General features: G+C 44.3%; 1 long non-coding RNA gene across 1 annotated transcript; it reads left to right on the top strand.

The window, feature by feature from the left end:
• Positions 1-1275: 1275 nt before the first annotated feature.
• LOC144668190 (uncharacterized) lies at positions 1276-25050 on the top strand. Its single transcript, XR_013573451.1, has 3 exons — positions 1276-1420; positions 3870-3980; positions 24838-25050. It is a non-coding gene; the product is annotated as an uncharacterized LOC144668190 (long non-coding RNA).

The following is a 25050-nucleotide window of genomic DNA, read 5'->3' as shown; positions in this document are numbered from 1 at the left end:
TTTTGTGTTGCCCGGGGCACAGTTTCCCCTTTTACATATCACCAAGGAGGATAATGCTCTTGTCCTGGTGCCATCGCTGCTCCACGCTGACCCAGCAGGGGGTTGCTCGAGCTGGGTCTGCGTATGGTGCACACTTTTACTCTCCTGTCCCTAGGGGGAGCTGTTCCCCTGGCACGAAGGGACCCATCATATGGTGTGGCCCACAGGTTGCATCTGTATGTGTGCTCGGACACGAGGCAATCCCCAACGCATAGCTTATTTTGCCATAGGTGTCCTCGATTCCAGCACCTTAAACAATAATGATACTTTTGGCTTCATTCGTTCATCCGCCACATCCGCTTTGGTGGGATGACTGCAGTTCATACGTCAAGCAGTGCTGGGTACAGAACCCCAAATACTTTCATCTATTCGTTACGAATAAATCGGAGAAGGCTTTTCGGATTTCCATAGCCATCAATCTTTCTTTCGCTGCTAATGTCATTGAGCACCATGACAGTGGTTTGGGGGATTGTCTTAAAGGGGCACTGCCATCGAGCGAAACTTCTCTTTATTTCCGAGGAGAAATCACGCTGAAATGAATCATCCCATCACTTGTACATAATGTCATTAAATTGGAGATAAGACTTTGGGCTCCTTTCTTCTGCAAACAAAAGCAGTATTTTTTTTGTCAAGAGGACAATTGTTTTGCTAAAGGGACTACCTAAGAGACTCCTAAAAGAAAAATGAAATATCTAGGTGAGAAGACTGTAAATTTAAATACTATCAATTTATGAATGAGCTTTTACAGGTTCCTGCACAGCGATGTCGATTAAACGAAACATAAATCCTCAAGCTGCCTTATTGAGGCTGTGTTTTCTATTAACCCTTTAAGAATTGTAGTTGTACTTCACTTAAAAGACTAAAATAATTGAACCGTTAATGTGTAAGTAGTGAAGTGCAATACGATGCTTATGATTAGCGTAGATATTTCCATCAGTGGAAAGGGCTGGTCCTTCAGGGAACTAATGCAGTAAAATCAGGAATGCAGCTTATTCCACATTTCCTCTACGCACTGTTACATATACTTGGTTGTACAGCAAAGATTTTATGCACAATAAAGATGTTGGCTTCATTAAGACAGCTAGTGCCAGCATACTTGTTGGTTATCAGGGGCATGCGCCATATTCCTGACCCTGCACATTGCATTTCCTGTAGTCAGATGAGGCATTGAAGCTGAGCCAATATCTCTGTAGTGTAAACTGTTTAAACTGCACAACAGTAGAAATAGACTGCATGTTGAGTGCTTTTTTTCCTTTTCTCAGAGACTAATGAGCCTCTGGAATGCATCGCTGGCTGCTGTGAAGGGTGCCAACTCTCTGTTTGCCTTTATGAGGGAGTTGGATCACTTCTTGAATGGGACAGAGATTGCAACACTTAGATGGTAAGTGGCTTTACGGATAACACTTGGTCCACATGATCTCCTGGGCTGGTTTCGCTCACATGGGTATTAATGGCCCTGAGTTTTTCTCTGTTTTTTTTTGTCTCTCCTGGGAGATTACATGGCTATGGGGAGTGTGGGGAGGAAGGGGTGAGGGGAGGGGGGGAAGAGGGATGCTGCAGCCTCCTGAGTGTCTGGCAGGCCTGAAGGACCAGCTAGTCTTTTCCTGCCCATCAGTTTCATATTTGTAGCTTTATCAATGTCCTTGTAGGAACTGTTCTTCTTATCTAGCATATTAAGGATTTCACAGTCAAAAACAAAAATACCTGGAAAAACTCAGCAGATCTGGCAGCATCTGCGGAGAGGAGCACAGTTAACGTTTCGAGTTCGAATGACCCTTCAACAGAACAGGGTCATTCGGAGTCGAAACGTTAACTGTGCTCCTCTCCGCAGATGCTGTCAGACCTGCTGAGTTTTTCCGGGTATTTTTGTTTTTGTTCTGGATTTCCAGCATCCGCAGTTTTTTGCTTTTATCTAAGGATTTCACAGTGTTCCCCTAATGCTCAACTTGCCTCAGTAGGAATACGAATGGCCTGGCAGAGATGTAAGGTGACACTAAAGATGTACAGCCTGCTGCTATACCACTCTGGGATTAGGTATATTATCCTAGTCAGTGCAGCCTGAGCTCCATTGAAGACTGTGGTCTAGGAGGTTAGGGTTTAGCAGGAGCCAGTGGTCCTATCACCTTTGTCAAAACCTCTAGATAACATCTACAATCCAAATGGCACCTCCAATAGCCATGAAAATCATAGGATTAAAATAAATCATGGCTTTTCTATCAACAATATTAATGTGCATTTTTATAGCACCTTTAACATAGTAAAACATTCCAAATTGCTTCACAAGAGCAGTATAGAAAACATAACGTATGAAACAGGAGCAGCAGTAACCAGTAAATCCAACCACCAACAAATAATAAATAAAACACCTTATTAAAGTTCCATCAAGCTTGCAGTGTTAGAGTATAGTTCAGTCAGAAAGTTATTGCTGACAATCCAATTTGTAAGAAGACAACTCATCGATTGCCATAACCCTAAAATTGAGAATAGTTTCAATTATTAAAAGCCAGCTCTGTCATTCAATAAGAGATCATATCTGACCTTCTACCTCAAGCCCACTTTCCTGCCCCATCCCCATATCACTTGATTTGCTTAATGCCCAAAAACCTTTCGACCTCAGTCTTGGATATACACAACGACTGAGCATCTACAGCTCTCTAGGTAGAGAATTCCAAAGATTCCCAGCGCTCAGAGCAAAGAGATTTTCCTCATTTCAATCCTAAATGGCTGATGCCTTATCCTGAGATTATGGCCACTCGTTCTTGACTCTGCGACCAGGAGAAAGCAACTTGTCAACATCTAGTGAAGTTGGTGGTAGTGGGGATGGGTGCAGTATTAATATGATTAGAGCAAAGGTGAGTGCTAGCGTGGCTAGAAACGGGAAAGGGGAGAAGATTGAGGGGAGCTTGGCTCAGTGATAAAGAACTCTGAAAGATTGAGAGAGATCATGAGAGCAACCTTATCAGGGATCTTCTGGCGTTGTTTCTTCCCTTCCGTTGGCTGGCCCATGATATGGTAAATATGAGCCCAGAGTGAAGTCGCCCAAACAAAACCAGCAGTCTTTGTTACTCCCAAACACTTCCAAAAAGCCAATTTTAAAATTCTAAATATTGCACCAATATTCTCTGGCTAATGTCCAGTTTACATATTTACCTTTCAATATCCACCATTAGAAGCATAGAAAGGATGATTCTATGAGCACCTTGTACAAAGTACTCTGTATTGTGAAAGCTGTAAGGACTGTCTATACTCAGAAGTTTCTATCTCTCACTCCCTGTCCCTCATTTTCAAAAAAGATCAACAATATTTTTTTCACAATAAATATGTTCCTGCTTATTCTACAAACTCAACTGAAGGACTAATTACAGAAAGCTGTAAGGAAACAAAATGCAAACAGTTTTGCTTTCCCAAGGACATCAGCCTTTTGAAATTTGAAAAAAATGTATTTATTACATTTTTGTTGGAATGTTTTTATCATTAAGATGGCTTTAGTCCCGGTTATTGAAATCCCTTCTCATTCTTTGCACTCAGTAACCTAGATTTTCTAAGCATTGTTGGTTTAACACCAGTATTAACCAGTCTAAATTAATGCATAGTGGAAAATCAAGGATAGTGCTTGTACCAGAGGCAACATGCGGCACACTACAGACAGAGAGTAAAGTTTTTGCTGTTCTGTCTTAACAATGTGCTTTCACCCTCAGCCCCAGTAGAGCATCCTACTACATCAATGTGACATTTCAATTTCCTATATTAGCTGTCCCTGTGACATTTCTGATTGAAACTGCCAATTGCCAAATTATGTTTGGTGTTATGCTATGGTTTACATCCAATAGGAACTGGACAGAGACAATTCAAACTCATTTCCTTCAGACCTTTACAGCTGTCAGAGATGGGGGAGACCTTTGCCCTAGCAGTTGATCTGGATTTCAACTCAAGTTTCCAAGGTAAAGGGATACTATTTTAGTTCGCTGTGCAACCTAGTTCCTCTTCCAGCAAATTGACTGAGCATGTTAGAAATCAGCTCCAAGGGTTTGACTGATCCAATAGGTTATAAACTCTCCCCGTACCTCCGGGATTTGGGTTTGAATCGAGTCCAAACTGATGAGATGAAAGTTTCCCATCTGTAGAGTTTATATAAGAGCCTTCCACGAAACTAAGTTTGCCCAATCTTTATCCAAGGGTAGGAATCTCTACGGCTCAATAAATATCCCATCCTCCAACGTTAATGCTTAACTTGGTGACTGATATCATCAGCAAAAAATATTTAGAAAGCAGACCAACTTTCCAGTGCGCAATGTTCTAAAGAGGTGTAGAGCAGAAAACAAAAACTTGATGTAGTTTCTGACATTACAACACTGACTATAATTCAAAAGTACTTCATTGGCTGTAATAAACTTTGGGATGTCCTGAGATTGTGATAGGTGCCAAATAAATGCAGCTCTCTCTCTTTCAACTGAAAGGAATTGTAGTCATCATTGTATCCAGCTACTTTAATCATTCTTTTTAGAGAATGTTTCTTTAAGTGATAACTTCTTAGAATCATAGGGCAGGTTTAACCCCCAAGGATGGGTGTGCTGGAGACTGGCGGGAAACAAGACATTTTTAAAACTCTCAAACTCAACCCCAGTGTGCCATCAAATTGCCCACCTCCAGTTTTAGCAGACGTGGGTTGAGGATGGGAGACTTGTCCACTTTCAGGGGGTGGGTCAGTCAATAAAAGCTTTAAAGGAGTTTAAGTTAAGAGCTCATTTTAACAGGATTTTTACTTTTAACCCATAGTGGTCAGGTTTCCCAGGACTTGGTAAAGGAGGTAGGAAGGACTGGATCCATGAGATAGTGGTTTTATAGCACTGCTTGTGGGTCAGGGAGAGCAGAGATGTTTCCCCCAGGATCCTGCAACCTCCTACTCCCCCCAACCCCACATCATCTCCCAGCGCTCCATTGCTTATCTCCTCTGGTAACGATCGTGGTCTCTCCCTCACAATCCCCCAGTCTCCAATTTGCCCCATGATCTCCTAGTGTTTATCCTTCATTTCTGACTCCCTCCACTTCTGATCTCTGAAACCACCCATCGTGAGCTCTAACTAACTCCCAAGCCCCAGTCTCGGACCCTGCCACCCTCCATGTCCACGATACTAAGCTCCATGATTTTTTACTTACCTTATGTTTCACTGGCTTTCCCACACTACAGGCGGCCAGTGTGTCAGACTGGCTGTCATACAATAAACCTGCTGAAGATATTTGAAAGATACCCTGCTGTTAATTTCTGCTGGACAGTGGGAAACCCATGCGTTTGGGTTTTCCTTCTGGAAGCCCTCCTCGCCACCACTAGCTCCCAATCTCGTCACAGCCCCCAGTAACTATTGGGGCCACAGATTCTTACAGCACAGAAAGAGACTGTTCAACCCAACATGCCTGTGCCGGAGTTTTGAAAAGCTGTCATTAGCTCCACTCTGCCTCTCTTTCTCCGTAGGAAATAACAGGTAGCCAAATCATTGCAGAATTAATCTCACAATTCAATTAAACCCTCACAATGAAGAGGGTTTCACCTCTGGAAAATAGAATAGGAAAATAAAATATATGTAGCAATTTCTATTATTCCTTCTAGATCACAGTATTTAGTACAGTGTTGGATTTAACACCTATCAGTGCATCTCTAGGCAGTTGTAACACTTGTGTCCTGTTACAGTCATGCACGTCAATTGACTATTCAACAGTAAATCCAAATTGGAAAGTTTTACAATGCTTGAAGTTAAATACATTGCAGAATGTAATTTGGCTATTTTAATGGCTATTATAGAATGTGTAGGCCAGTGTAGTGGTTATGTTACAGGACTAGCAACACAGAGATCCTCCAGAGAAAGTGATTTTCAATCCCTCTGCGGCAGTTTGAGCATAAAAAAAAAACCTGGAAATAAAAATACGTAATGGGACAACTAGCGCAGATGGCAACTGGGCCACAGAGGCAACCTTCCCATGAACGGCCAATTGAGAAGCCGCTGTCAGGCTCGCCATCCAATTAGGGATGACTGGCGCTCTCTCAGAGCTGCTGGCCCAATCAGAGGGGAGTAGCTCTGCAATCTCGGCAGCACCTCCAGTCAAGGTGCTGAAGCTCCAAGGGAAAAAGAGGCATATTGAAAAATGTGTTTCTGCTCTGGGGCCTGAGGATTATTCTTCCAGCGGTGACGCCAGGGCCGCGAGGGCGGCCATTGCTACCAGGGTCCCTCATTGGGGCATGAAGCCTCAGGAAAACAAGGCCCCCCATCCCTGCCAACCCTGCCTCCCCAAAGTGACTGGGTGGCTGCTTCCATGCAGCTGGTGGCCTCCCCATACCTTGGCAAAATGCCAGTGGCCTAGGAAAATGTGCGTTAATTAGAATTTTAATTATTTAAATTGGCCGCCCAATTCGCTGTCATTCCGGCCACTGGGAAAATGGACCTGTGGTGGGACTGAGCTGGGAAGCCCTCCGGATGCCATTTAATGCCATTTTAGCGCACCTCCTGCCTCCCAGCATGGTTCCAGGGTACTGACAAAATCCCAGTCATGTTGTCAGTAAAAGTGACCATGAGGCTGCCAGATCATTGGGGAAATCCAAATGATCCATTAATATCCTCTAGTGAAGGAAATCCGCCATCCTTACCTGATCTTGTCTATATAGTAACTGCAGTACTACACCAACATGGTTGACCCTTAACTGGCCCTCTGAAATGGTCAACCAGGCCACTCAGTTCCATCGTCACTTTCTCAGGGGTAACAAGGATGGACAATAAGCATTGGCCTTGCCAGTAATGCCTGCATCCTAGAGATGAATTTTTGAAATGTAACGCATTTACTTTGGCATTTACTGCATCCTTTATTTCACTGTCATCTTTGAGGCAATTGTGGACACTATCCTATTGTTTCTAATGCTCACCTTATGTATGTTGATTAAAAAAACTTAATTGTCATTCAACCACTCTGTACACAATGCCACCCCATGTCAAAATCACATCTAATTAGTATTGGAGCATACATTTAAAATGCACTACATTTTAAAATCACTTCACATGTTATTATTCTGAAATAGGATACACCTCAAATTAAAAGAAAAATGTTTATTTATATAGCGCCTTTCACAATCTCAAGACATCCTAAAGCGCTGAAGTGTTTTTGACACATAGTCACAATTGTAATCAAGGCAAGTTAAGGTAAATTTTTGTTGTAATATTATTGCAGTTTTTTTAACCAGTTAAATTAGGAGGTAGATTTCCAGTGCATGCCAATTCTGGCATGTTGGAGGCAGTAACGTAAACCACATGCTGTGTGTTGACCAACAATGGCAATGTGATAGCCCATAGTTACATAAAGCAAGCCCAGTCTGTTCCTTAAATCTATTGCCAGGTGATGAACAGCAAGGGTGATGGTACAACAGGAGAACAGTACAGGATTTTAAAAGTGTCGTCCTTGTGTTCAAGGTTGCCCATGGCCTTGTCCCACCTACCTCCGTAATCTCCTCCAGCCCTATAACCCGCTGAGATATCTGCGCTCCTCCAATTTAGCCCTCTTGAGCACCCTTGATTTCCCTCGCTCCTCCATTGGCGGCCTGCTGTCTAGGCCAGGAGCTCTGGAATTCCCTCCCTCCACCTCTCTGCCTATCTACATCTTTCTTCCTTTAAGTCATTCTTTACAATCTGCCTCTTTGACAAAGCTTTTGTGTACCTGTCCTAATATCCCTTTATTTGGCTTCATGTCTAGTAATTGTTCCTATGAAGCTCCTTGGAACCCCCTTCACAATGTTATTGCTGGAAAAAGGTATTATAGGATAGCATTATGTCTGTTTGATAATAACATATGAAGCTTAATGCGAATTTTGGTTATCATTTTGCAGCTGCAGCAATTTCTGCCAGTTAACCAAATCGACTGATGTGAGGAATGGTTTTATTTATACCTCTCTGTTTCCTAGGTGCATATTTTTGTTAACTGAAGTAGGTGTGGATTGGTGCTGTCTGTATGATTATTACCAGAACTAAAATGGAATTTAATTCATGAGCAAGGTGGAGAAATTTCTACTGAGATCACTTCTCCAGGCATGATTTGAGCACACAGCAGCCCACAACTGGGGCAGTTGATGTAGTCAGGGGGAGTTTGGAGGATAGTTGGGGAGGTGGTGTTGGGGGTAATCAGCAGGTTGAGGGAGTAGTCATGGGTTGGGGAGGGGTAGTCGAGGGTCGGGGGAGTAACTGGGGAGCTGGGGAGGGTAGTCGAGGATGTGTGGTTAGGGTAGTTAGCAGGTAGTTTGGGGAGTATGGAGGGTAGTCGGGGATGGGGGAATAGTTGGGGGTTGGGGAGAGTAGTCAGGGGGTAGTTGGGGGAATGGGGAGGGTGGTCGGGGGGGTGTGGGGAGGGTAGTCGGAGGTGTGGAGGGTAATCGTTTATATTAGTAACCCCTGTTCTAAATAGAAGTTTAGAACTTCTAATATTGAGTTTGTGTGTTTCTCAGGATAGCTCCTTAATAGGGAATTCAAAGTCCTTAACAAACAGCATTTTCACTATTTTATTCACGGTAATTTAGGCTCTGAAGGCTTTGAATGAAGTTGAAAACAGGAATCAACCCTGTTATCACTTTATAACATTCTCACACACTCATTTCTACTTTGTTCAAAGTAAAATCTAGTGAAAAATTATACTCCTTTGACCATTAAAAAAGGAAAGCTGGGCAAGGTGAAGTCTGAGGGCTATCAATCAGATACCTGAAAAAAATCAAAAGGATAAGATGGTCAGATAAATTATATAGGCTTGTGTAGAATTTTGTTGATCTTGCGGCCCGGTGGATGTCATATAAGAGCCTAGCATAGAAAGGGTTAAGTTGGTACTGGGTACAGTACTGCCCACACTATGATGTAAGGGAACACATGACTTGGGTCAGAAGGGCAGTCTTGTACTGGGCAGAGACGTGTGTAGAAGCAAGCATGGAGACAACTCCTAGCTTAGATCTTATAGTGTATATAAGTATATAGTTAGTAGTAGTTAATAAATACTTACTGTTAAACTATACTAGATTCAGAACTTCTTCATGAGACCTACTGAACCACAATGGGCAGTGTCCCTGCCTCTGAGCCAGAAGCTCCGGGTTTGAGTCCTACCCAGGACTTGATGGCCAAGGAAAGGGTGCACATAATGCAGCCAAACAGATCGAGTATCAACCACCAAATCCTTCCAAATCATGCCAAAGGCAGGTGGAAAGAGTGAGAGAAATTCCATGCTAGGCTCTTATATGACATCCACCGGGCCGCAAGATCAACAAAATTCTACACAAGCCTATATAATTTATCTGACCATCTTATCCTTTTGATTTTTTTCAGGTATCTGATTGATAGCCCTCAGATTTCACCTTGCCCAGCTTTCCTTTTTTAATGGCCAAAGGAGTATAATTTTTCACTAGTTTTTACTTTGAACAAAGGAGTAGAAATGAGTGTGTGAGAATGTTATAAAGTGATAACAGGGTTGATTCCTGTTTTCAACTTCATTCAAAGCCTTCAGAGCCTAAATTACCGTGAATAAAATAGTGAAAATGCTGTTTGTTAAGGACTGGTCAGCCATGTGATGGAATGAATGTTAGAGCCTTTACTGTCATTATCCTTAACTCCAGACTATTACAGGCATGTAAAAGTGCATGTTGCCCACAGCAACTCTGGCTCCTTGAGTGACCTGCAGCACAACACAGCCATATTGAAATTTACAGCTCAGAAATAAGTCATATGGACCAATTGGTCTATGATGGTTTTTATGCTCCACATAATTCTGCTCCCACCCAACTTCATACTCATCCGATCAGCAGATATTTCTATATCTCCCTCCCTCATGTACCACCTAGCTTCCCCTTAAAGGTTTCAAATTGAAAATTAAGGGTATCAAGGCCTGACGATGTCAGTACATCGTCACTGGCTTTAGAGGTTTGGCTACGATTAGGTGAGCAGAGGCTGACAAGATCACAATCACATGCTGTAGTTGTTGGAAACAGAAGATGAGGTAGACTTAGGTTACACTGGATTGACTTTCCATTAAATCAGACATTGCAACAGCAGTCATCAACCCAGGAGACGTGGCAGATGGCAAATAAAAATATGGGACACTTGGAGGGAACCCATCGCATCGTGTAGTAGAGATGAGAAGAGTTTAACTAACTAACTAACTTGGGAATACCGATCCACAGATGTGAATGACAAGCCCCATATAAAACAGGGATTTAACAGCACCACAGAAACCTCAAATTCAGCACATAATCCAAATTTTAATGCTCCTATATCTTTACTCTTGTCATTTCCTCAGCTGATGGGTCTAAAATCTTACAGTATTATCCCCTGTGTATAACACTTATGTATAACATCATGAAAAATATTCTCAGTGTCAAGTCACCCGTCGCTATGGTCACGGCAGACTGCCATTATCTGTCTACCACAGTTGGAAGTGACATGCAGTGAGTATTTGATATGTTGGCTTTTTGAAGGAATAAAATATGGGCAACATAAGTAAGGGTTACTGAAAACTAGAGATGTCACAATGTAATATTGTGACAATGTGACAATTATCAACATATTGTGAGCTTTTTAATGCGTTTCTGCAACAAAAAAAAAGATTACACTCAGTCAGAGTCTGCACTAGACCGTGCCCTACATAAATGAAGTATTTTTACTTTCTGTCAAAGTCTTCTTAGCTGACATAAGGTGAACATTGAAAACAGTTTAGCTCATTTCACTGCCTTTTTAATATTTAATTCTGGTTAACTTATTCTTGCTAAGTGAATCAGATTTGTGAGCTAACAGGTAATTTATTTAAAAGGATTTAACTGCGACCCTGTATTTATGTCCAACTGGTTATTAAATTTGTCATAAATAATTTTTTTCAGCTCTGTGCAATTTTCTGACAGATAAAAAAAATTAAAGACTCATTTGCAAATTTAGAGGAGTGATTATTGTAAAGGCACCATCCAAGTTTTATTTTGTGGTTGGCATTTCCACTGAGAATTTCTTCAACAGGCTGACCAGATACAATCGCTATTGGTTAGTGCAGTGAGTGACAGGGAGTGACTGGTCATCAATATGATGGCATGCTCAGTAAAGACATGTCATATTCATAATTTTACACATGGAATGAGCTCATATAGAAGTTCCTGGAACTATCTTTTATTTTGTTAAAATGAACACTGATGAACTTTCAAGATGGCTGCCAAGGGGTCATGTGACCTTCATTAAACAAGTTGGATTGGGGGGGTCAGGGGGAGTCGGTTGGTGAGGGCTAGTCAGGATGTGTTGACGGGGGAGTTAGGGAGGTTGGATGGGTAGTCGAGAGGTGGAGGTTAGTCAGGTGAGGCCATGGTGCGGGTGGGTGGAGTTGGGGCGAAGTGGGGTGTTGGGTGGTGGGGGCTGGTCAGGTCTTCTCACGGGGGGTGTCAGAGGGTCAGGGGCATAGTCAGAGGGTTGGGGCGGGCGAGAGTGAATGCATTGGTGGTCATCTTCCGAGATTCTATAGACTCTGGAACAGTTCCTACAGATTGGAGGGTAGCTAATGTAACCCCACTATTTAAAAAGGGAGGTAGAGAGAAAACAAGGAATTATAGACCAGTCAGCCTGACGTCAGTAGTGGGGAAAATTCTAGAGTCCATCATAAAAGAATTAATAGCTGAGCACTTGGATAACAGTGGCAGAATCGGACAGAATCAGCATGGATTTACGAAAGGAAACTCATGCTTGACAAATCCACTGGAATTTTTCGAGGATGTAACTTGTAAAGTTGATGAGGGGGGAGCCAGTAGTTGTGGTTTATTTGGACTTTCAGAAGGCTTTTGACAAAGTCCCATATAAGAGATTAGTGTATAAAATTAAAGCGCATGGGATTGGGGGTAGTGTATTGAGATGGATAGAAAACTGGTTGGCAGACAGGAAACAAAGAGTAGGAATAAATGGGTCTTTTTCTGAATGACAGGCAGTGACTAGTGGGGTACCGCAGCGATCGGTGCTGGGACCCCAGCTATTCACAATATATATTAATGATTTAGATGAGGGAACTAAATGTAATATCTCCAAATTTGCAGATGACACAAAGCTGTGTGGGAGGGTGAGCTGTGAGGAGGATGCAGAGGTGCTTCAGTGTGATTTGGGCAAGTTGAGTGAGTGGGCAAATGCATGGCAGATGCAGTATAATGTGGATAAATATGAGGTTATCCACTTTGGTAGCAAAAACAGGAAGGCAGATTATTATCTGAATGGCTATAAATTGAGAGAGGGGAATGTGCAACGAGACCTGGGTGTCCTCGTACACCAGTCGCTGAAGGTAAGCATGCAGGTGCAGCAGGCGGTAAGGAAGGCAAATGGTATGTTGGTCTTCATAGCGAGAGGATTCGAGTACAGGAGCAGGGATGTCTTGCTGCAATTATACAGACCCTTGGTGAGGTCACACCTGGAATATTGTGTGCAGTTTTGGTCTCCTTATCTGAGGAAGGACGTTCTTGCTACAGAGGGGCTGCAGCATAAGTTTACCAGACTGATTCCTGGGATAGTGGGACTGACATATGAGGAGAGATTGATTCGGTTAGGATTATATTCACTGGAGTTCAGAAGAATGAGGGGGGATCTCATCGAAACCTATAAAATTCTAACAGGACTAGACAGGGTAGATGCAGGAAGGATGTTCCCGGTGGTGGGGGAGTCCAGAATTGGGGGTCACAGTCTGAGGATACGGGGTGGGCCATTTAGGACTGAGATAAGAAGAAATTTCTTCACCCAGAGAGTGGTGAGCCTGTGGAATTTGCTACACAGAAAGTAGTGGAAGCCAAAATATATGTTTTCAAGAAGAAATTAGATATAACTCTTGGGGCGAAAGGGGTCAAAGGATATGGGGAGAAAGCAGGAGCAGGCATTTGAGTTGGATGATCAGCCATGATCATAATGAATGGCAGAGCAGGCTCTAAGGGCCGAATGGCCTACTCCTGCTCTTATTTTCTATGTAATCTATGTAAAATGCATTACCTCGCATTTTTCTGGATTGAATTCCATTTGCCACTTGCCCACCCACTCAACCAAACCATTGATATCATTCTGGAGTCGACAGCTATCCTCTTTGCTATCAACGACACAGTCAATTTTTGTGTCATCTGCAAATTTCCCAATCATGCCTCCCAAACCTAAGTCCAAATTATTACTATATACAACAAACAGCAAGGGCACCAACTAAGCCCTGTGGAACATGACTGGAAACCATTTTCCACTCACAAAAGCATCCATCGACCATTATCCTTTGTTTCCTGTCACCAAGCCATATTTGGACCCAACCTGCCACCTTCTTCTATATCCCATGAGATCTCACTGTCCTGACCAGTCTGCCATGTGAGACCTTGTCAAATGCCTTACTGAAATCCATGTAGACAACATCCGCTGCACTACCCTCTTCAATCCTCCTTGTAACTTCCTCAAAAAATCCTATTAAGTTAGTAAGACACGATATTCCCCTAACAAAACCTTGCTGACTATCCCTGATCAATCTGTGCCTTTCTAAAGGACAATTTATCCTGTCTCTCAGAATTGTTTCCAATAATATCCCCACCACCAAAGGCAGACTGGCTGGCCTATAATTTTCTGGCCTATCCCTCACACGCTTTTTAAGCATCAGGGTGCTTCTGATATTAACCCCTTACTCTACAGGGCAGACTGCAGAAGAATACTGATAAGACAACAGCTGCAGAGATAGGCTGTGCCATCTTTGCCTTTTAATAGCCATAAGTCATCAGCCAGTCTAGAACCAGCTCTGAATCCATCTGCAAGTCATCAAGCAGCCAAAGTACTTAACCTGTTCCGGTTTTATAGTTTACCTGAGAACTAGCCTCCTAGATATTCGACTACAAGGAACCTCACATCCTGATGTGAACTCTTCGCTTTATAAGACCTTCACTTCAATTTTAAACCATCAAAACCGTTCAAAAAACCACAGGTCTGCCACGGATTGTGGGGGGGAGGGGAGGGGGAGGGGGGGGACAGGAAATCATAAATCAGAGACTAAATGAATTGTATTATGTAAAAGTTCACTATTGTTATCTGTATCCAATCTTTATGTGCACGTGTGCGTGTGTGAGCGAGTGAGACTGAGTGTGTGAGACCGAGTTTGTGATGTTGCGTTTATTTGGGGTAAGTGTGTGAAAATAAATGACCTTCTCTACTTTAAACTCAAGAAAGCTTGCTGCTGAATTATTTAAGTGGAATACACACTATAAGGGTAAGAAAAGACACACCTTTTTCCATAAAAAAACCAGACAATAGGGGTGCACATACAATGAGGTTCAGCCAGGCTGGATACCATGACAATTGAGATCAGTCAGCCTAAATACACAAAAGAAAATTGCTGCACAATTTCCGTAGTAAAGCATACTTTAGGTGTCTGTCACCTGTAAAGGTTGGGAATAAACTTATGTTATTTCACATGCATGTATTGTTCAGTTAAATCTGTGCACCTGAGATGACTTGACAGTTGGGAGTACGGGAAATTCACAGCACTGGACCAATCTAAAACTGAACAAATCCTGTCACTGAGCCAATTAAGGTTTCAGATTAGGTTTTAGACCCAGGATAATATAAAGACAAGAAAATTAAAACATTTAAGAAAAAATAGAGTTTGGATCTTTAAAGATATGTCTGGGGGGTAAATACAAAAAAAACCCTTTCATTTCCATAGCACCATTCACAACCTCAGGGCATCCCATAGTGTTTTACAGCCAATGAAGCATCTTTTGAAGTATACCTACTGCTATAATGTAGACAACATGGCAGCCATTTTGCACACAGTAAGATTGCACAAACAGCATTGTGATAATTAATCATATAATCTTTCTCAGTGATGTTAGTTGAGGGATAAGTATTGGCCAAGGTACCAGGGAGAACACTGCTCTTCTTTAAAATACTGTACTGCTGTGGGATCTTTTCAATTGAGTACCCCCCTCAGTCCCAGCACTGAAGTGTCAACCAAGAATTTTGTTCTCAAGTGGGATTTAAACCTGCAACCTTCTGACTCAAAGGTGAGACTGCTACTAACTGAGCCATGGCTATCACCACACTTCTTGACATGGCTGTTTCCCAGGCTCAGTACCTTGTTACAGTTAAATGATGAAAACCAAATCTGTTAAGGGGGCATTACAATTCCTCTTGGCATTACTGCATTGAGCAGGTTCTGCCCCTCATTAAGAGCTAGCGACCATTAAAGGAACTGAGCACACATGGAGGTAGATCAGGCTTTTGTATAATGGACTTCAGAACCAAGTAGCACTTTGACTCCCTAGAATTTTACACAGGACATTTATCCATGCAAGTGACAAGCTGGAGAACTATGAGTACCTGTGGACATGACATTTCCATGTAAACTATCCACTTCTCTGCCTGGGCGTGTCAGCTCTTTTGTGCTAGAACTGAGGTCAGTTAACATGGCAGAGGTCAGTAATATGGTACAAAATCCCACCGCCATCTTAGTGCCCTGCAATGTTCCTGCTGGGTTAAAATCAATCTTCATAATTCTGACTCTCTGATCCTTTTGTATGCAGAGCCTTGAATGGGAGTATTTCAATCTAATCATATCAAATACACATGGAATGAAATTGTGCTATCTGATATTGACAATGAATATAATGAAGTATCTTTTCCAGCCATAAAACCATAAAAGCTTACAGCGTGGAAGGAAGTTATTCCACCAATTAATTATGGGAAGGCTTTTAGGCCAGAATTTAATGCCCTCCCCCAAGGCGAGGTTGGTGGCAGAGAGGCATTTAATGGAGTGGGAGGGAGGTGGGTGGGGATCCCACTGCTTTCCCACCTTTGCCCGATTAAGTCTCATGGGTGGCCTTCATACCCCGTCTCCATTCACCAGCGGCAGGCAGGGGATTCAACATACAGGAAGCTTGGAAATCAAATCCTGTCAGGGTTACTTTGGGCTTCCCAACCTATGCCACCTTATTCCCCATCCCCCCCCTCCCCATGGAACCTCATACCCCCAATGTCCCCCACATGCCCATGGCCCTGTATAGCCCCATGCCAAATTAGTGCCAACTCATGCCAACCCATGTACTCCAACCACCACTCTTTGTCATTACCCCTTCTATACCAACTCACCTAATATCCTTTGACAGATATTTGAAAGCTTTGACAGTTCTTTGACAGCTTAGACAGTTCTTAGGCAGTTCTTTGACAGATTTAACAGCTTTGACAGTTTATGCACTTTTTACACACAATGATGTTTACTTTTAACAATCCTAAAGGGTGCCTTACCTCTCCCAAAGCATGCCTTACCTATCCCAAAGCATGACTTACCAATCCCAAAGCATGCCGTACCTCCCTCAATGGGTGTTTTACCTCTCTCAAAAGTGTCCCAGGACCATATCCTCCTCCTGAAGTTCCAAGCATCACAGATGCCAGTCTTCAGCCAATTCAGTTCATGCCATAAGAAATGGCTGGATCCACTGAATATTGCAAAAGCTATGGGCCCTAACAACATTCTGACGATAGTACTGAAGACTTGTGTTCCAGAACTAGCTGCGTCCCCTAGCCAAGCTGTTCCAGTACAGCTACAACACTGGCATTTACTCAGCAATGTGGAAAATTGGCCAGTTATGTCCTGTCTGCAAAAAGCAGGACAAACCCCACCAGGCCAATTACTGCCCATCAGTCTACCCTCAATCATCCGCAAAGTGATAGAAGGTGCCATGAACAGTGCTACCAAGCAGCACTTACTCAGCAATAACATACCCATTGACACTCAGTTTGGGTTCCACCATGGTCACCTGGGTCCTGACTTCAATACAATTTTGATCCAAACATGGACAAAGAGGTCAGATGAGAGTGACTGCCCTTGATATCAAGGCACCATTTGATCAAGTGTGGCATCAAGGAGCCCTAGCAAAACTGAAGTCAATGGGAATCAGGGGGAAAACTCTCCACTAGTTAGAGTCATTCTGAGCACAAAGGAAGATGCTTGTGGTGTTGGAGATCAATCATCTCAGTCCCGAGGCATCACTGCAGGAGTTCCTCAGGGTAGTGTCCTAGGCTCAACCATCTTTAGCTGCATCATCACTGAGCTTCCTTCCATCGTAAGATCAGAAGTGAAGATTTTTGCTGATGATTGCACAACCTTCAGCACCATTTGTGACTCCTCGGATACTAAAGCAGTTTGTATCCATATGCAGCAAGACCTGGACAATATTCAGGCTTGGCCTGATAAGTGACAAGTAACATTTGTGCCACGTAAGTGCCAAGCAATGACCATCTCCAACAAGAGAGAATCTAACCACCTCCCCTTGACATTCAATGGAATTACCATTGCTGAATCCCCCACTATCAACATCCTGGAGTTACCATTGACCAGAAACTGAACTGGACCAGCCATATAAATACTGTGACTATAAGAGCAGGTCAGAGGCTGAGAATTCTGCAAAGAGTAACTCACCTCCTGACTCCCCAAAGCTTGTGCACACCCTGGGTTTCACACTCCCTCCAAAATCCCATTTCAGTAGTGGCAGTTGGTGATTTAAATGTCCAGTTGCCTTTGTGAACTGAGAATAAGTGAACCTTGGCCCGACTCCAGTCCTGACACTGTGAAAATAGGGAGTGTTGTGTTCAGGGGTGGGACTTAGAATTTCCAGGCTTGACTGCCATTTTGCCAAAGCGGAGAGGCCCTCTGACATGGCGAAAATCTGGGCCTGGTGTCTGTCCAAGGCACTCAGCATCGGGGGTTGGGGGGTAGGGGGAGGGAAGCTTTCCTTCTTGTCAGGCCCTCAGTGCCTGACCAAGGGACCAGGCCTTGGGAAGGGGCGGGGCTGCTGAGAACCATCCCCCTTCCCTTGCTTCCAAACCCCATCCCCCGAGACCCCTACTCTGTGATCCCTCTCCCACCATTGCTCACCTGTAGCCTGGGTTCCCCTGCAGTCCTGGGCCTTGGGTGAGTGCATTGCCAGCAGAAGCCAAGCAATGAAGAGCTGTCAGCCTCTGATTGGCCAGCAGCTCCTGTCGGCAGGACTTCCACCCCTGGGACCTTTGATCTCTCTATTTGCTTACACACTTCAGCATCTCTCCATTACATATACATTCTCATCCCTAACTTTCCTCCCAAAATATATTACCTCTCACATATTAAATTGTATCTGCCACCTTATTGCCCATTCTGCTAACCTATTTATACCTCATCCCAATGTCTTTAATAGCCCTCCTCGCTATTTTCACTTTCGTATTGTCAGTGGAGTTCAATATTTTAACACATATATTAAGCTATTCCTTTCCAAATGATTAATAAACTTATACTCAATCTGTTGTGCATTTTTTAAATGCAGGTGTTAACCTAAAATTTGCTAATGCTGCCGTTACAAAAGTGCAGAGAGTAATTTGGTTTGAGCATATCAGACAATCGTATAAAAGCTGTGTGGGTTAGCAAACGTGTGTGTGTATGAAAGCCCACTGACCAGTATTTTAAAAGCCTGTTTAATAGAAATGGCTTATGACATTCATTAAAATATTGGACAAAGGGATTTCCCATAAATGCTCCGGTTAGTGATATTCCACAGTGAAATTTCGCCCCAAGAGGTTTTCAATTCTTTCTTAGAAAATTGCCCACTAACCATGCTAACAAAGTCTAAGTGCTTCTTGTCTAACCTGGCTGCCCTCTGCTCCATCCTGTCCTCTGACAACTAATCTACAGATGTCATATTTTCCTGCAAGTTTAATTCAGGAACTCAATCAGCAGCACAAATTAAGTTACTGTCTGAAAACATTATCTCAATTTTCATCCCACTGCCTCAATTGAAAAATATTAAATTGGACCTAAATAACCTTGGTATATTTCCCTTTTGTGCAACCTTGTCGTAAGTCTTGTTTTAGCTCATTGATCCAGAGGTTCGTGCATCTACTGTAGTGACTTAAATATTTACTGGCTACTAATAGCCATTATTTCGTTAATCAGCTAATTCTTGAACTTTGATTGCATCAAAAGCCCTTTAAAATATTATCAACAATACTATTAGGTCTCCTGTGGCATTGTTCAGAGTGTGACAGGGAAAATGTTACAGGAAATAAATATTACAATTACAAGAAGTTATACAAAGACTCTTCATATATTATTCACGGTAAACATTCAACATAAGTTACTAAAGGAATTTAACTTCCAGGTACTATAACAGGTTTCTTTTTGTAAATTTTCCAGCAACATAGAGACATAGAGGAGGGGCTTCCCTCGTCAGGCAGGCGCGGTGGGCGGGTCCACGAGCAGCCGCGAAACGGACTGCCGCCCGCGATTGGGCCCCGACCGCGATTTCACGCTGGCCAATTAACGGGCAGCCAGCGTGAATCAGGGGCTGAAATGCTCGGCGCTGCCTGGTTGGGGGAGGGGAGGAGGGTGAGTGCGTAAGTCAGTGCATGTATGTGGGGGTGCGCTCACAGAAAGCCCCCTGAAGGCACAGAGCCGCCTCAGGGAGCTGAAAATGTTTAACTTTACAAATAAAAGGTTTTAAAATTAAGGAAAGCACGTCCCCTCATGTGATTCCGTCTCATGAGCAGGGACATGTTTAAAATTGGTTTTTAAAGTGTTTATTGCTTTTTTAAATCGATGGTCGAAACCTCATCCCGCCCGTGGGTGAGATGCAAAAAAATGCAAAGGCCGCTTGGCCTTTTCACCTGCCCGCCAACTGTAAGGTTGGATGGGCAATGAAAAATTAAATTAAATTAATTAATTAAGGGCCTTAATTGGCCTCTTAATTGTCGACGGGCATGTTGCCGCCTCTCACGCACACGCGCCAAACGAAATATCGCGCGAGTGCCGATGACGTCGGGGCACTCGCCTGATGTCATTGTGCACCATTTTTCTCCCGTTGGGTTGGGCACGCGCCCACCCGATAATGGAAAAATCCTGCCCATAGAGTTTTACAGCATGGAAAGAGGCCCTTCGGCCCAACATGTCTGCGCCATTCATCAAGCCCCTATCTACTCTAATCCCATTCTCCAGCCTTTTGCCTGTAGCCTCGCATACTGTGGCATTTCAAGTGTTCATTTAAATACTTCTTAAATGTTGTGAGGGTTCCTGCCTCTACCACTCTTTCAGGCAGTGAGTTCCGGATACCCCCACCCTCTGGGTGAAATAACTTTTCCTCAAATCCTCTCTAAACCTCCTGCCCCTTAACATAAATTGACGCCCCATTGTTATTGACCCCTGGACTATGCCCCTCATAATTTTGTACACATCAATCAGGTCCTCCTTCAGCCTTCTCTGCTCTAAGGAAAACAACCCTAGCCTATCCAGTCTCTCTTCGTAGCTGAAACGCTCCAGCCCAGGCAACATCCTGGTGAATCTCCTCTGCACCCTCTCCAGTGCAATCACATCCTTCCTATAGCGTGGCAACCAGAACTGAACACAGCACTCCAGATGTGGCCTAACTAACATTTTATACAGATCAATCATAATCTCCCTGCTCTTGTATTCAATGCCTTGACTAATAAAGGCAACTAGCCCATATGCTTTCTTAACCACCTTATCTACCTGCCCAGCTGCCTTCAATGATCTATGGACATGCACACCAAGGTCCCTCTGATCCTCTGTACTTCCTAAGGTCCTACCATTCATCATGTACTCCCTCGCTTTGTTAACCCTCCAAAAATGCATCACCTCACAATTTTCAGGATTAAATTCCATTTGCCACTGTTCTGCCCATCTGACCAGCCCGTCTATATCATCCTGTAGTCTAAGGCTTTCCTCCTTGCTATTTACCACACTGCCAGTTTTCGTGTCATCTGACCATACCTCCTACAATCATGTCTAGATTATTTATGTACACTACAAACAGCAACGGACCCAGCACTGAACCCAGTGGTACGTCACTGGACACAGGCATTCAGTCACAAAAACAACCTTTGACCATCACCCTCTGCCTCCTTGCCACCTAAGCCAATTTTGGATCCAATTTGCAAAATTGCCCTGGATCCCATGGGCCCTTACCTTCTTGACCAGTCTCCCATGCAAGACCTTGTCAAAAGCCTTATTGAAGTCCACGTAGACGACATCAACTACACTACCCTCATCTACCCACCCAGTCACCTCGAAAAATTCAATTAAATTTGTTAGACATGATCTCCCCCTGATAAAACCATGCTGACTATCCTTGATTAATCCCTGCCTCTCCAAGTAGAGATTAATTCTGTCCCTCAGAATTTTTTCCAAAAGTTTCCCTACCACTGATATTAGACTCACTGATCTATAGTTCCCTGGTTTATCCCTAACACCCTTCTTGAATAATCGTACCACGATGCAAGACACTTAAATAGGTCTGTGACTCTGTGGTTGAACATCACTGGAAGATAATTGTGAATTGCTTCATATTTTAAAACTTGGAATTTCTTCTATTCAATATTCATCTGAATGCTCCATAAACCAAGGTCTTCTCTCTGCTATTTTACCAAGGAGGTTAACTCATTTACATTGCGTGGGTTGCTGCCTTGGCAAAGGCTGAAGAAAAAGAATTTGTTAAGAAGTCATTAAGCATTTGTAGGATGATTTTTATGCCACAAGCCCTTAAAAGACCTTGATCAGGATATTGAGTTAGCAAATTCATTTAGGATCACCAACTTTACAGAATGGTTTTCATTAAAGATATATTGATCTTTGAATAGATGTCTCTGCCGCTCCTAAACCTGCTGTTGCTGGCTCTCATTTGCTGCTGTTGCTCCTGCTCGTGCTGCTGGTGCTGATCATCTTGCCCCTCATCTAAGGTCCAATGTTACACAGTGTTAGTGACACCCACATCTGATAGATCAGCATGCCAAAATGCAGATTAGATGTACAAACTTCCAAAGTGCCCTCCAAAATTGTTAAAATAGCCTCCAAAGTTAAGAAATCTGCACATTTGTAAAAGCGACCACCAAAGTGTGTGAAGTAGCCCCTCAGCACACGTGCTGTGAACTAAACCTTTCACATAAACAGGCAAGGAAGTATGTGTGAGGTTTCAGCGTTTGGTGGTGCATTTCCCTATCGTGTTTCCAGCCTCCTCAATTTCCAGTGCGTTCTCATTATGATTTCACAGGTGATTTTCAGGAAGGCTGGAAAACACATGGACCCAGAATTATATTGCAAAGGGGATGTCAACATTGCAGTGGTTGAACGATGAATATATTGAAATCGACAACCTGCCTCAACCCACAGGGCTTAACATGCACACAGCCTAACATACTGGAGTTAAATGCAGGCGTTGGTGATTTGGAGTCAGCTTCCTGACATACTGACATTTTCTGCTTTTAGCACCTGCCACCTGAACCCTTTATTCCTCCAGGTTAAAACTCCCCCCTGATGTCAATATTGATGAATAGGTTTGGAAGGCGGTTGAAGGGAAGAAGAATGAAGTTATATGGGGACAGGGCAAGTATGTGGGATTCGGACCACGACTCGTGTTGAGAATCAACACCAGTAAAGACTGGTTTGTTTCCATGTTACAACTTCTACATAATTCAAATAAAAATGAACTAAATGGACTTTAATATTTCCCTTTCCTTGAATGCTTGGACACTTTAAGATCAATCCCTCGAAATGGAGCTAACAGTGGTTAGACTCTCCTTCAATCAGGCTAGTTTAAAATGTGAATGTAGCGTTTTGGATTCCAACGTATAGATTTTGGGATTTTTCCCCTTGATTTAGCTAAATTTGTTCTCTAAGGCCAGAATTTTACGTTCGTGCCTGACCAACTTGGCGGTGGGTGGGCGGCCGATTGCCACTGAAGAAATGAGCCGCGCCGCCATTTTCCGTGGGTGGGCCAATTAAGGCCACCCCGCGGGTAAGCGACTCCCATAGAGAACGGGAAAATAGTGGCGGGGGCGGGCGGCCTCAGACTGCCGGTTCCAATGGGGGGCCAGCAGCCTGTATAAAGAGTGGCCAGGCACCCTGCCTGAGGCAGTGCACCATGGCCACTCGTATAGAGAGGGAGGGGGGTCCGAGTGGACAGCAGCATGAGCAGGAGGAGGGGGGCAGGCTGAAGGAGAGGCCAGCGGAAGGCAACTGTGCCCCCCCGATTTTCCAGTGCATGCCTTGCTGTCCTCCTGCAAGAGCTGGGCATCTGTCGGCACCTTCTGTATCTGGAGGATGGGAGGAGAAGGGCCCCCCCCATGTCACCAGCCAGGCGTGAGAGGAGGTGGGTGATGCTGTAAGTGCCCATGGTGATGTGCGGCGCACTGGCACACAGTGCAGGAAATGATTCAATGATTTGCTGCGCTCTGGAAGCTGAGTACCATGTCTGTCTTGGCTATTTGACCCAGAAGGCAGCCTTAGCCTTTGACCCCCCTAACCATGTCTTGCTGTTGTTACTGCATAGGGCATCTGTCGCACGCTGGGTGGGCAAATGGGTACTGACCATGCTTACACCAGCCTTAGTGGTTGAGGAGGAGAAGGGTTCTCCCCGCAGCATAAGTTGGTCTTTGTGGCATTTGAGTAGTCTGGGGGCAACCTGCAGGGGAGGCCACTAGACACATACTCAGAACTCCAACACATGTCATATTGATGGTAATGAGATGGTGCAAGGGGAGCCTCATGGTGTTTTGGGCAAGTGTCATCTGCTGGCCTCGGCGCCACACCTAGTTGTGTCTCCTTGCCATGGGCGCTAAGAGCTGTGTGTTATTCAAAGCGATGGACGCCGAATGTGTCCAAGGTGGCCGTTGGGGGAGGGGGTTGGGACCAGCCGTACTATCTTCTGGGGACTGATCACCAGTAGTGTGGACAGGAGCCGCTGGAGGCCTCAGATGGGCCACTGTGGTTGGGGTGTGGCGTGCGCGTGCAGAGTACATGAGCGATCAGCTCCAATAAATCCTCTTCTCTGTTTTGCAGCAAAAACTCACCACAATGCCCGGGAGCACCAGAGGACTGGAGGTGGGCGCGCCATCCTACAGTGCCTCACAGCTTTTGAAGAGCAGGCCATGGAGCTGGGCAGGAGTCAGGAGGCCAGGGCGGCCGGGGGTGGCGAGGCTGGTGTCCGGCGGGCAGGTATTTGAGGTCTACAGTCCCATCCACTCTGTCTGCCCACCATCCAAACCACTGATGGTTGCTGCAACCGTTAATGCTGAAACACAGCTCATTCACAGACTGAGACATTCTGATGTGTGGGTCATACAGAAGGGACCCTCGTCCCCTTGAGGATTCGCGTCTCCACCACCTTCCAAAGTCACCTTTCCCATTTGTGACCACTATCCACATGGTCTAACATGCCATTGGATCACTGCTGCATAGCCAAAGACTTATTGCATCTGAGGGGGTTGGGACCGCCTGCACCCTTTCAGCCAGTGCACCCCACATTACTTTGTCCAAAAGGTTCTCAGCACCTCAGCTGTGAACATCATGGCACTCAACTTAGATAAGTGCCACCACGTTACTCATCCCTGCGCCAAGGGGAAATGTTGCCTTCTGCCCACCTGGTCTATGCCCCTCACGGAATGAGGGCCAATAATGTGACCCCTCAATCTCCTGTGATCCACGGCAAATGTCGCCAGTGTTTGCGATGTTTCCTCAGCCCCACAACTATCCAGGCCACAATGCATCCAGGTCAGGTACCTCTGCACTCTCCCCACTCCTGTGGTACATAACATGCCATGTGGCATTCCTAAGGCCATCTGACCAGCGTTTAATGTTTGGGACTCGTCTTGAGTCTTTTTCACCTCACCAATGTTCTTCTCCTTAGGGTCTTGAAGGGTGAGCGACTTATGAGGCTGGGGGGGAAAGGGATGAAAGGTTGAACTGACTGTAGGCTAACTGATGCACTGTCCTTGTTGTCAATTTCAGCATCACCACCAGAGCGACCCGCACCTCGACCCCACGGCACCCCCTCCATACCTGAGGGCCAACAAGTGCAACTTGCGGCACATTATTTCAGCCAGCCAGGCACCGGCGCAGACACACACACCTCGGTGGGGACTTTACCATCGTCTAGTGTCCCGGGTCACAGTGGAGAGGGCACATCACGATCGCTGGAGGAGATGGTAGGGATAGAGAGTG

This window comes from Cetorhinus maximus, chromosome 26, assembly GCF_964194155.1.
Source record: "Cetorhinus maximus chromosome 26, sCetMax3.hap1.1, whole genome shotgun sequence".
Lineage (NCBI taxonomy): Eukaryota > Metazoa > Chordata > Chondrichthyes > Lamniformes > Cetorhinidae > Cetorhinus > Cetorhinus maximus.
Note: the sequence above shows the minus strand (reverse complement) of the source record. Positions and strands in the feature narration are given on the sequence as shown.